The sequence below is a fragment of the Mustelus asterias genome, chromosome 18 (assembly GCF_964213995.1).
Source record: "Mustelus asterias chromosome 18, sMusAst1.hap1.1, whole genome shotgun sequence".
NCBI lineage: Eukaryota > Metazoa > Chordata > Chondrichthyes > Carcharhiniformes > Triakidae > Mustelus > Mustelus asterias.
In genome coordinates, this window is record NC_135818.1 from 30,397,593 (window position 1) to 30,411,765 (window position 14,173).

General features: G+C 47.3%; 1 pseudogene; it reads right to left on the reverse strand.

The window, feature by feature from the left end:
* Positions 1-689: 689 nt before the first annotated feature.
* On the reverse strand, positions 690-10,529 carry LOC144506873 (son of sevenless homolog 2-like; annotated as a pseudogene).
* Between the last annotated feature and the right edge of the window lie 3,644 nt (positions 10,530-14,173).

The window sequence follows — 14,173 nt, forward strand, 5'->3', positions numbered from 1 at the left end:
AATATTTCTCAGAATTAAATCAAATAAATGAAACAGGACAAAGCAGCACCCAGGCACAAAGTGTGAACAGACAAGCAGGTCTTTTAAAATGCAGAAACAAAGCTGACAAAAGGACTCAGGAACTCACATTAGCATTTAATTAAATTGGCTCCAAGGATATCAGGAAGCCCTTATCAAACACTTCAGAAGGTCTCTGAGACCTGGAAGACTTCCTGATATCCAATTAAACACCTATTGTCTAAGAAACTCCGGAGATCTCAGACAATTATCACCTCCCTAGACTGGGCAATCACCAGACTTAATACATCAACTCCGCACCTAAAAACCCATTAAACAGGATGACCATATCAGAACACCATAAACAAACCATTTACACATCAACCACAGAATGGTCAGAGTCAAATACTGTAAACAAACATTAACATCTGAATCATACAACGTGTCAGAGTTTGAGTATAACTGTAGCCCATTGCGGCGGCCTTTCAGAGTGCTTTCGGGACAGTGCTGTTTGTGTGTCCTGATTGCACCGCCATCGACGTTAATAAAGCTGTTGAACCTGACTCTGAGTCCGAAGTGGTCGTGTTCGCCCACTCGCGCTAACACAGGGAATGGAACCCCTTCCTGTTTACAAACCGTGGTGCCTGATGTTTTGGGGACTACAGGGTTACGTGTGCACAATCGACTGCCCCCTACACATTAGGCATCTCAGCAATTGCAACAAAGCCTGCAGCCCAAGCTTCCTGTTGGGCTTGGCCAATATTGAAATGGATGGACTGGCCAGTCCGTGCGAACAGGGCATCCGTCACCTCGCGGATACACTTGTGAACCGAGGACTGGGAAATCACACAGAGGTCCCCGTTGGCAGCCTGAAAGGACCCAGTGGCATAAAAGTTGAGGGCTGCTGTGACCTTCACCACCACCGGGAGTAGATTTCCCCCTGTACCACAGGGTGCCAAGTTTGAGCTGACACAGGTGCCGCACTGTCTCCTTGCTGAGCTGGAGCCTGCGGCATAACATGCTGTTGGTCAGCTCTTCAAAGGACACGCATGTCCTGAATTGTCTGTCTCCTCTGTGCCCTGGCCCCACCTCGGGCCGATGGGCACCCGCCTCCTGCCCCTGACTGGTGGTTCCCTTCCTCCTGCTGTAGCCTCTGTCCCGGGCTTGCAGTGATCCGATGTCTGCCTCCTCCTTCTCCGGAGCCACAAGAATGACCGCCGGGTCTATTGGCTCCATGCCGAAATCCATCTCTGCTCTGGGGAGGGGGTGAGAGAGAGAGAGAGAGAAATTCCATGAGGTTCTCCATCACGGGATACACATGCCCTCCCAGCAACCTGTGTCCCCATGAGTGTGGATGGTGGCACACCGACACCATTGCCGGTGCCATGTGCCACCTCTCAAGTTTGGGACCGTCACTGCACCCTTGCTGTGGGGAGCACGGAGAGCATATGGGTGGCTGTGCGGGGGTCCCACTGGGAACCCTTAAAGCATAGACATGGGTGCACCCACCGGAATGTCTGGTGCAGTGGCTTCCAGGAATTGCTAACAATTCATACAGAAGGGTGATTATCACAGGATGGGTTCCCATCGAGGGCAGCGCTGCAGAGTCCATGCTGTGTGAGGAGCTGTGTTAACACCTGCAGAGCCCTCTTGCTTGGGGCAGCAGCTAACAGAGCTGTTTCCTGTCACTGTTAGTGCGGTCACTGAGATGGAATGTCAGCAGTCAGCCAGAAAGCCTGTGTTGCTGACAGATGGAGGGTGCCATGGCAACAGCACTGGGTTGGTGGCAGCCGTCATAAGCGACCCCTCCGGGTTCACTCAGTAGCCAGGGGGCATGTGCTCAACACCAGGACCCAGCCAATGCTGACCCTCGAGCTCTGGACCCCAAGACCAGCACATACCTCCCCACCACCCAAACACCAGCACACGAGCCGCGCCATCCCACCCCACCACGCACCATGGCCATGGCTGAGACCCCCCACCCTCCGCATCCTGTAGATTAGCAGTCAGTGAAACTTAGCACCTTGTTCCCCTTCGCTACTACTGCACCACTTTTATATAACAGGTGTTTTCCTCACCGGCATGATGTCTCGCTGACAAGGTCATTAAGGTAAGTGAGAGGGAATGATTGCGAGTAGACCGTGTTAATCCTATTAGGATGCATGCATATGTATGCAAATTGATGTTTCACCCTTTTTGTTCACGCTCCTCATCACGCCTGGCATGATGGGAATCGGCAGGAAAACGGGTGTAATTCTCGGTTTTTGGCTTCTCAAGCAATGTTACGACCTCACCACACTGATCTATGGGTGTAACAAGGTCATAAGATCGCACCCTTCATATGGTTAGGGGAAGGTCGTTCCCCAATATCCAACCAGCGGGGAGGCTGGTGGGTGTCTGGAACGAGCTGCCAGAGGTAGTAGTAGAAGCAGGTACAATTTTGACTTTTAAAAAGCATTTAGACAGTTATATGGGTAAGATTGGTACAGAGGGATATGGGCCAAATGTGGGCAATTGGGACTAACTTAATGGTAAAATCTGGGCAGTAAAATCAAGTTGGGCCAAAGGGCCTGTTTCCATGCTGCAAATCTCTGACTCTATGACCTGAAACCATGAGACTTCATGGGGTCCACGAGATGAAAGATCACATAAGACCAGGCTATAGTCCAACATAGAACATAGAACATTACAGCGCAGAACAGGCCCTTCGGCCCACGATGTTGCACCGACCAGTTAAAAAAAAAACTGTGACCCTCCAACCTAAACCAATTTCTTTTCGTCCATGAACCTATCTACGGATCTCTTAAACGCCCCCAAACTAGGCGCATTTACTACTGATGCTGGCAGGGCATTCCAATCCCTCACCACCCTCTGGGTAAAGAACCTACCCCTGACATCGGTTCTATAACTACCCCCCCTCAATTTAAAGCCATGCCCCCTCGTGCTGGATTTCTCCATCAGAGGAAAAAGGCTATCACTATCCACCCTATCTAAACCTCTAATCATCTTATATGTTTCAATAAGATCCCCTCTTAGCCGCCGCCTTTCCAGCGAAAACAATCCCAAATCCCTCAGCCTCTCCTCATAGGATCTCCCCTCCATACCAGGCAACATCCTGGTAAACCTCCTCTGCACCCTCTCCAAAGCCTCCACATCCTTCCTGTAATGTGGGGACCAGAACTGCACACAGTACTCCAAGTGCGGCCGCACCAGAGTTGTGTACAGTTGCAACATAACGCTACGACTCCTAAATTCAATCCCCCTACCAATAAACGCCAAGACACCATATGCCTTCTTAACAACCTTATCTACTTGATTCCCAACTTTCAGGGATCTATGCACACATACACCTAGATCCCTCTGCTCCTCCACACTATTCAAAGTCCTCCCGTTAGCCCTATACTCAACACATCTGTTATTCCTACCAAAGTGAATTACCTCACACTTCTCCGCATTAAACTCCATCCGCCACCTCTCGGCCCAACTTTGCAACCTGTCTAAGTCTTCCTGCAAACTACGACACCCTTCCTCACTGTCTACCACACCACCGACTTTGGTGTCATCAGCAAATTTGCTAATCCACCCAACTATACCCTCATCCAGATCATTAATAAATATTACAAACAGCAGTGGCCCCAAAACAGATCCCTGAGGTACACCACTTGTAACCGCACTCCATGATGAATATTTACTATCAACCACCACCCTCTGTTTCCTATCCGCTAGCCAATTCCTGATCCAATTTCCTAGATCACCCCCAATCCCATACATCTGCATTTTCTGCAGAAGCCTACCATGGTGAACCTTATCAAACGCCTTACTAAAATCCATATATACCACGTCCACTGCCTTGCCCCCATCCACCTCCTTGGTCACTTTCTCAAAAAACTCAATAAGGTTAGTAAGGCACGACCTACCTGCCACAAAACCATGCTGACTATCACCTATCAATTCATTACTCTCCAAATAACTATAAATCCTATCCCTTATAATTTTTTCCAACATCTTGCCGACAACAGAAGTGAGACTCACCGGTCTATAATTCCCGGGGAAGTCTCTGTTCCCCTTCTTAAACAATGGGACAACATTCGCTAACCTCCAATCTTCTGGTACTATACCAGAGGCCAACGACGACCTGAAGATCAGAGCCAGAGGCTCTGCAATCACTTCTCTTGCCTCCCAGAGAATCCTTGGATAAATCCCATCCGGACCAGGGGATTTATCTATTTTCAGACCCTCCAGAATATCCTGCACATCCTCCTTATCAACTGTAATACTGTCTATTCTACTCCCTTGCAACCCAGTGTCCTCCTCAGCTATATTCATGTCCCCTTGCGTGAACACCGAAGAGAAATATTGGTTCAATGCTTCACCAATCTCCTCCGGTTCCACACATAACTTCCCTCTGCCATCTATAACTGGCCCTAAACTTGCCCTAACCAACCTTCTGTTCTTGACATACCTATAGAACGCCTTAGGATTCTCTTTAACCCTATCCGCCAAAGTCTTCTCATGTCCCCTTTTAGCCCTTCTAAGCTCGCTCTTCAACTCCCTCTTAGCCAATCTAAAGCTTTCTAGTGCACTACCCGAGTGCTCACGTCTCATCCGAACATAAGCCTCCTTTTTCTTTTTAACCAACAAAGAAACTTTTTTGGTGCACCACGGTTCCCTAGCCCTACCAATTCCTCCTTGCCTGACAGGGACATACCTATCACAGACTCGCAGTAGCTGCTCCTTGAAAAAACTCCACATGTCGGACGTTCCCAGTCCCTGTAATCTCCTAGTCCAACCTATGTTTCCTAATTCTCTCCTAATAGCCTCATAATTACCCTTCCCCCAGCTAAAACCATTGGCCCGAGGTTCATGCCTATCCCTTTCCATCACTAAGGTGAACGTAACCGAATTGTGGTCACTATCACCAAAATGCACACCAACTTCCAAGTCTAGCACCTGGTCTGGCTCATTTCCCAGCACCAGATCCAATATAGCCTCACCTCTAGTTGGCCTGTCTACATACTGAGTCAAAAAACCTTCCTGCACGCTTTGAACAAAAACTGACCCCTCTAACGAGCTAGAGCTATAACAATTCCAGTCAATATTAGTCAAGTTAAAATCCCCCATAACAATTGCCCTATTACTTTCACTCCTAAGCAGGATTGACTCCGCAATCCTTTCCTCAACCTCTCTAGAACTTTTAGGAGGTCTATAAAAGACTCCCAACAGGGTGACCTCTCCTCTCCTATTTCTAATCTCCGCCCATACTACCTCAACAGATAAGTCCTCATCAAACCTCCTCTCTGACACTGTGATACAATCTCTGACCAATAATGCTACCCCTCCCCCTCTTCTACCTCCTTCCCTACTTCGACTAAAACATTTGAACCCCGGGACCTGCAGCATCCATTCCTGCCCCTGCTCTATCCATGTCTCTGAAATAGCCACAACATCGAAGTCCCAGGTACTGATCCACGCTGCAAGTTCACCCACTTTATTGCGAATACTCCTGGCATTGAAGTATACACATTTCAAACCCTGCTCCACCCCACCTCTGCAATGCCGTGCATTGCAGTCCCCATCCATGCATCCCTCACTTTCAGCCCCACTACTCAGGATCCCTCCCCCCCCCCGAATCAGTTTAAACCTCCCTGCATGGCCTTAGCAAATTTACCCCCCAGGATATTGGTCCCCTTCTGATTAAGGTGTAGACCATCCTTCTCATAGAGGTCACACCTTCCCCAGTACGAGCCCCAATTGCTTAAGTACCTGAACCCCTCCCTCCTGCACCATCCCCTCAGCCATGAATTCAAACCTTCCCTCTCCCTATTCCTCTCTAAACTATCCCGTGGTACAGGCAAGAGTCCAGAGATAACCACTCTGTCAGTCTTGGCCTTTAGTTTCCACCCCAACTCCATAAATCCCTGCCTAATATCCCCTTCCCCTATCCTCCCTATGTCGTGTGTCCCCACATGTACAATAACTTGTGGTTTATCTCCCTCCCCCCTAAGAGTCCTGAATACCCTGTCAGACACATCCCGGACCCCAGCCCCTGGTAGGCAACACACCAACCCTGAGTCCCTACCTTTAGTTCCGACCCTCCTATCTGTCTCCTTAATTGTGGAGTCCCCAATCACAAGGCCCAGTCTTTTACAGCCCCTAACCACCTGAGCTTTCTCACTCGGCTCACCCCCAGAGATCTGCTCTCTATGCTCAGTTGATTCCTCCTCAACTGTAGCCTCCAGCACCGAAAACCTATTATGGAGGGGAACCGCCCCAGGGGATTGTCTTCCCGATTGCTTCTTACCCCTCCTCCTGGCATTGACCCAAGCCTCATTTCTAGGAGTTACTATTTCTCTATAACTCCTATCAACTTCCACCTCCGCCTCCCGAATTATGCGGAGTTCCTCTACCTCCCCCTCCAGCTCCTTTACACGCTCCTCCAGAAGCTGCAATCTAATGCACTTCTTACAACTAAAATCTCCTGAAACACTACTGGATTTCCTCACCACATACATCCCACAGGAGATGCAGCATACTGCCTGAACTGCCATCAAATAAACAGGTTTATTTGAAATCACAAGCTTTCAGAGCTCTGCTCCTGCATCTTGTCCACCCCAGTCCAACACTGGCATCTCCACTTCATGAGGTTTGGAGTCGATGTTGAGGACTCCCAGGGCAACTCCCTCTCAGGACAGGAGAGTATTGAAATAATCAGGTAACAAAGGTATGGATGAGAGTATCAACAGCAGTGAGACAGGGGTAAAAATGCACAATGTTCTGATGGTGATACGAGGTCTGAAGCATTCCCATGTTGGAGACGGATGGAGAGGACAGTTATGTTTTAAACCGCTGATGGAAAGATGGGGAGTGATAGTGTACCGTAGAACCATAGAATTATAAAATGACTACAGGACAGAGGAGGCTATTCAGCCCATGTCTGTGTTTTCAGATCGTGTTTTCGAGATCCTTAAGGGGGAAGGGGACCAGCCCCAAGTTGTGATCCTCATAGGCACCAATGACATAGATAGGAAAAGGGATGGGGATGTAAGGCAGAACTTCAAGGAGTTAGGGTGGAAGCTTAGAGCTAGAACAAACAGAGTTGTTATCTCTGGTTTGTTACCCGTGCCACGTGCTAGCGAGGAGAGGAATAGGGAGAGAGAACAGTTGAACACGTGGCTACAGGAATGGTGCAGGAGGGAAGGATTCAGATACCTGGATAATTGGGGCTCATTCTGGGGTAGGTGGGACCTCTACAAACGGGATAGTCTACACCTGGACCAGAGGGGTACTGGGGGGGAAATTTGCTAATGCTCTTCGGGAGGGTTTAAACTAATTCGGCAGGGGGATGGGAACCTGGATTGTTGCTCCAGTGTACAGGAGGATGTGAGTAGTGAGGTCTTGAATAAGGTTTCAAGGTCGCAGGAGTGTACCGGCAGGCAGGTAGGTGGTTTGAGGTGTCTACTTCAACGCCAGGAGCATCCGGAATAAGGTGGGTGAACTTGCAGCATGGGTTGGTACCTGGGACTTCGATGTTGTGGCCATTTCGGAGACATGGATAGAGCAGGGACAGGAATGGTTGTTGCAGGTTCCAGGGTTTAAATGTTTCAGTAAGATCAGGGAAGGTGGTAAAAGAGGGGGAGGTGTGGCATTGTTAGTCAAGGACAGTATTACGGTGGCAGAAAGGACATTTGATGAGGACTCGTCTACTGAGGTTGTATGGGCTGAGGTTAGAAACAGGAAAGGAGAGGTCACCCTGTTGGTAGTTTTCTATAGGCCTCCGAAAAGTTCCAGAGATATAGAGGAAAGGATTGCAAAGATGCGGCACGGTAGCACAGTGGTTAGCACTGCTGCTTCACAGCTCCAGGGACCTGGGTTCGATTCCCGGCTTAGGTCACTGTCTGTGTGGAGTTTGCACATTCTCCTCGTGTCTGCATGGGTTTCCTCCGGGTGCTCCGGTTTCCTCCCACAGTCCAAAGATGTGCAGGTTAGGTTGATTTGGCCATGCTAAATTTGCCCCTGAGTGTCCTGGGATGCGTAGATTAGAGGGATTAGCGGGTAAAATATGTAGGGATATGGGGATAGGGCCTGGGTGGGATTATGGTCGGTGCAGACTCGATGGGCCGAATGGCCTCTTTCTGTACTGTAAGGTTTCTAGGATTTCTATGATTCTGGATAGGAGCGAAAGTAACAGGGTAGTTAGAACCATAGAAAATTACAGCTCAGAAACAGGCCTTTTGGCCCTTAGAACATAGAACATAGAAAAGCTACAGCACAAACAGGCCCTTCGGCTCACAAGTTGCACCGAACAATTTCCTCACCTTCTAGGCTCATCTATAACCCTCTATCTTACTAACCTCCATGAACCTATCCAAAAGTCTCTCAAAAGACTCAATCGAATCCGCTTCCACCACCACTACCGGCAGCCGATTCCACGCACCCACCACCCTCTGAGTGAAAAACTTACCCCTAACATCTCCTCTATACCTACTCCCCAGCATCCTAAACCTGTGGCCTCTCGTGACAACCATTTCAGCCCTGGGTAAAAACCTCTGAGAATCCACTCTATCAATACCTCTCAACATCTTATACACCTCTATCAGGTCACCTCTCCTCCTTCGTCTCTCCAAGGAGAATAGACCTAGCTCTCTCAACCTATCCTCATAAGGCATACCACTTAATCCCGGCAACATCCTCGTAAATCTCCTCTGCACCAGTTCTATGGCTTCCACATCCTTTCTGTAATGAGGTGACCAGAACTGGGCACAGTACTCCAGGTGGGGTCTGACCAGGGTCCTATACAGCTGCTGCATTATCTCCCAATTTCTAAACTCAATTCCTCTATTGATGAAGGCCAGTATTCCATACGCCTTCTTAACAACAGCCTCTACCTGCGACACCGCTTTGAGCGTCCTATGAACCCGGACCCCAAGATCCCTCTGTTCTTCCACACTGCCAAGCGTCTTACCCTTAATATTATATTCTTCCATCCTATTTGACCTGCCAAAATGAACTACCACACACTTATCTGGGTTGAAGTCCATCTGCCACTTCTCCGCCCAGTTCTTGCATCTTATCTATGTCTCGTTGCAACTGCTGACATCCCTCTACACTATCCACAACACCTCCATCCTTTGTGTCATCAGCAAACTTGCCAACCCATCCTTCCACTTCCTCATCCAGGTCATTTATAAAAATCACAAAGAGCAAGGGTCCCAGAACAGATCCCTGGGGCACCCCACTGGTGACCGACCTCCACTCTGAAAAAGACCCATCTACAACCACTCTTTGCCTTCTGTGGGCAAGCCAGTTCTGAATCCACAAAGCAACGTCCCTTTGTATCCCATGCCCCTTCACTTTCTCCATAAGCCTTGCATGGGGCACCTTATCAAACGCCTTTCTGAAATCCATATAAACCACATCTACCGCTCTTCCCCCATCTAAGTGTCCAGTCACATCTTCAAAAAACTCAATCAGACTCATAAGGCATGATCTGCCTCAGACAAAGCCGTGCTGGCTACTTCTGATCTTGTCTGTGCCGAACCATTTTTTGCCTAGTCCCACTGACCTGCACTTGGACCATATCCCTCCACACCCCTCTAATCCATGAACCCGTCCAAGTTTTTCTTAAATGTTAAAAGTGACCCCGCATTTACCACTTTATCCGGCAGCTCATTCCACACTCCCACCACTCTGTGCGTGAAGAAGCCCCCCCCAATATTCCCTTTAAACTTTTCTCCTTTCACCCTTAACCCATGCCCTCTGGTTTTTTTCTCCCCTAGCCTCAGTGGAAAGAGCCTGCTTGCATTCATTCTATCTATACCCATCAAAATCTTATACACCTCTATTAAATCTCCCCTCATTCTTCTACGCTCCAGGGAATAAAGTCCCAACCTATTCTCAGTTTCCACTTGTAGGCAGTAGGGCTGGTTTTAATACTGTTGGATTTCTCCTGTGATTTCAGCTACTTTTCTTCATTTGCTAAAATTTATTCGTTCTTTCCCACATCTTTTTAGGAAATCTGGGTTCCCTACTTCAGTCTTGAGAATATTTGTCAAATAAATACCAAAGAAAGGCACACAAGGTGGATTTATTGACTTAAGTTTAGCTAGGTACTTCTTGAAGTGGTCTTGACTTAGGTCCACTGCTTCTTCAAAAACTTTTTTCTTCCTCTCAGGCAATGCCTCAAAAGTATGATCCAGCCTATAAACTGGCACAGAGGGTTTACTGTGCTGACAATCTCCAGCACACCATTAAAATTGTTGAGCTCCTAAAAAACCTGCAAAATCTCAATAACTCGACTTAAAACAGCCAATCTCTCCTCAAAATTTTCTGCTTCCACAATGCACTTTTCAAACCACAGAGTAAGGTTTGTTGTATGACGAATCATTTTAAGTAAATTTGGAGAATTTAACTCTTTGTTTTCTTTTGTCCAGACACTTACCACAAGTTCTGATGGCTGAACAGCCCTGTAAAGGTCAGATTCTAAAAGTGTAAGTTGCCGTGCTATTTCAATTGGATGAAGAATCATAAGGTTAAATGCCTCAATTTGTCCAGGTCAACAAATGTGCCATTCAATGTGAGGTGTGGGTCCGGAAAAGTAATAGCATGGCTGATTCCATTCACTCTATCTATAGTTGTTATGGGGGACTTTAACTTTACAAATATTGACTGGAAACGCGATAGTTCGAGTACGTTAGATGGGTCAGTTTTTGTCTAATGTGTGCAGGAGGGTTTCCTGACACAGTATGTAGATAGGCCAACCAGAGGCGAGGCCACATTGGATTTGGTACTGGGTAATGAACCAGGCCAGGTGTTAGATTTGGAGGTAGGTCAGAACTTTGGTGAAAGTGACCACAATTCAGTTACGTTTACTTTAGCGATGGAAAGGGATAGCTATATACCGCAGGGCAAGAGTTATAGTTGGGGGAAAGGAAATTATGATGCGATTAGAAACATAGAAGAAACATAGAAACCCTACAGTGCAGAAGGAGGTCATTCGGCCCATTGAGTCTGCACCGACCACAATCCCACCCAGGCCCTACCCCCACACATTTTACCCGCTAATCCCTCTAACCTACGCATCCCAGGACTCTAAGGGACAATTTTTAACCTGGCCAATCAACCTAACCCGCACATCTTTGGACTGTGGGAGGAAACCGAAGCACCCGGAGAAAACCCACGCAGACACGAGGAGAATGTGCAAACTCCACACAGACAGTGACCCGAGCCGGGAATCGAACCAGGAACCCTGGAGCTGTGAAGCAGCAGTGCTAACCACTGTGCTACTGTGCCTAGGGATCTATGCACATGGACACCGAGATCTCTCTGCTCATCCACACTACCAAGTATCTTACCATTAGCCCAGTACTCTGTATTCCTGTTACTTCTTCCGAAGTGAATCACCTCACACTTTTCCACATTAAACTCCATTCGATTCCATTAGGCGAGATTTAGGATGCATAGGATGGGGAAGAAATCTGCAGGGGATGGGCACAATTAAAATGTGGAGCTTGTTCAAGGAACAGCTACTGCGTGTCCTTGATAAGTATGTACCTGTCAGGCAGGGAGGAAGTGGTCGAGCGAGGGAACCGTGGTTTACTAAAGAAGTTGAATCTCTTGTGAAGAGTAATAAGAAGACTTATGTAAAGATGAGACGTGAAGGCTCAGTTAGGGCGCTTGAGAGTTACAAGTTAGCCAGGAAGGAGCGAAAGAGAGAGCTAAGGAGAGCCAGGAGGGATCATGAGAAGTCTTTGGCAGGTAGGATCAAGGAAAACCCTAAAGCTTTCTATAGGTATGTCAGGAATAAAAGAATGACTAGGATAAGATTAGGGCCAGTCAAGGACAGTAGTGGGAAGTTGTGCGTGGAATCCGAAGAGATAGGAGAGGCGCTAAATGAATATTTTTCATCAGTATTCACACAGGAAAAAGACAATGTTGTTGAAGAGAATACTGAGATACAGGCTATTAGACTAGACGGGATTGAGGTTCATAAGGAGGAGGTGTTAGCAATTCTGGAAAGTGTGAAAATAGATAGGTCCCCTGGGCTGGATGGGATTTATCCTGGGATTCTCTGGGAAGCTAGGGAGGGGATTGCAGAGCCTTTGGCTTTGATCGTTATGTTGTCATTGTCTACAGGAGTAGTGCCAGAAGACTGGAGGATAGCAAATGTTGTCCCCTTGTTCAAGAAGGGAAGTAGAGACAACCCTGGTAATTATAGACCAGTGAGCCTTACTTCTGTTGTGGGCAAAGTTTTGGAAAGGATTATAAGAGATAGGATTTATAATCACCTAGAAAGGAATAATTTGATTCGGGTTAGTCAATACGGTTTTGTGAAGGGTAGGTCGTGCCTCACAAACCTTATTGAGTTCTTTGAGAAGGTGACCAAAGAGGTGGATAAGGGTAAAGCAGTTGATGTGTATATGGATTTCAGCAAAGCATTTGATAAGGTTCCCCACGGTAAGCTATTGCAGAAAATACGGAGGCATGGGATTGAGGGTGATTTAGTGGTTTGGATCAGAAATTGGCTAGCTGTAAGAAGCAGAGGTTGATGGGAAATGTTCATCCTGGAGTTCAGTTACTAGTGGGGTACCGCAAGGATCTGTTTTGGGGCCACTGCTGTTTGTCATTTTTATAAATGACCTGGATGAGGGCGTAGAAGGCTGGGTTAGTAAATTTGCGGATGACACTAAAGTCGGTGCAGTTGTGGACAGTGCGGAAGGATGTTGCAGGTTACAGAGGGACATAGATAAGCTGCAGAGCTGGGCTGAGAGGTGGCAAATGGAGTTTAATGTGGAAAAGTGTGAGGTGATTCACTTCGGAAGAAGTCACAGGAATACAGAGTACTGGGCTAATGGTAAGATACTTGGTAGTGTGGATGAGCAGAGAGATCTCGGTGTCCATGTGCATAGATCCCTGAAAGTTGGCACCCAGGTTGATAGGGTTGTTAAGAAGGCATACAGTGTGTTAGCTTTTATTGGTAGAGGGATTGAGTTTCGGAGCCATGATGTCATGTTGCAGTTGTACAAAACTCTGGTGCGGCCGCACTTGGAGTATTGCGTACAGTTCTGTTCGCCGCATTAGAGGAAGGATGTGGAAGCATTGGAAAGGGTGCAGAGGAGGTTTACCAGGGTGTTGCCTGGTATGGTGGGAAGGTCTTATGAGGAAAGGCTGAGTGACTTGAGGCTGTTTTCGTTAGAAAGAAGAAGTTTAAGAGGTGACTTAATAGAGGCATACAAGATGATCAGAGGGTTAGATAGGGTGGACAGTGTGAGCCTTTTTCCTCGGATGGTGATGGCTAGCACAAGGGGACATAGCTTTATATTGAGGGGTGATAGATATAGGACAGATGTCAGAGGTACGTTCTTTACTCAGAGTAGTAAGGGTGTGAAATGCCCTGCCTGCAACAGTAGTGGACTCGCCAACATTAAGGGCATTTAAAGGGTCATTGGATAAACATATGGATGATATTGGAATAGTGTAGGTTAGATGGGCTTTAGATTGGTTTCACAGGTCGGCGCAACATCGAGGGCCAAAGGGCCTGTACTGCGCTGTTATGTTCTATGTTCTATGTATTCTCTGTACCAGCAACTCAGCTAGTTCCAAATCCTCCTCTTTTCTTTGTAGCCCTGCAAATTGTTCTCTTCAGATAATGGAATCATAGAATCACAGCATGGTTCCAGCAAAGAAGAAGACCATTCACCCGTCATTATTTTTGTGCATTCTTAGTATCATTTTAGCGGTCTGTTAATTCTCATCCATTGACCATATCACTCAGTGAGCAGTTTTGAATCTATCTCAAAGATACAATAAAATCTTAAAGATAGAACTTGTGTCTCCTGTATAATTTCTCATGAATCTCAAGTAAAAGAATGATAAACCTGTAGACTCTGTGGTGAACCATTGTTGGTTACCACCAGGAGTGCTGAGCCATGGTCTGGCCAGTACTATGAGTCTGTAGATATGTTACTATTGGGGTTAGGGTTGGGCTGTTCTACCTGTTAATATAGTCCTATGGTACACCCCAGTTGGCTCCGCCTTCCGGGAGAGGTATAAAGGTCACTGCTCTGCCTGGTGACCCTTTAGTCTGGGATTGTATATTGTATATAGTAGCTCCGTTATTGTTGGCAATAAAAGCCTTTATTTCCTGGGTACATCCTGCCTCCCGTGTGATTTATCGCGC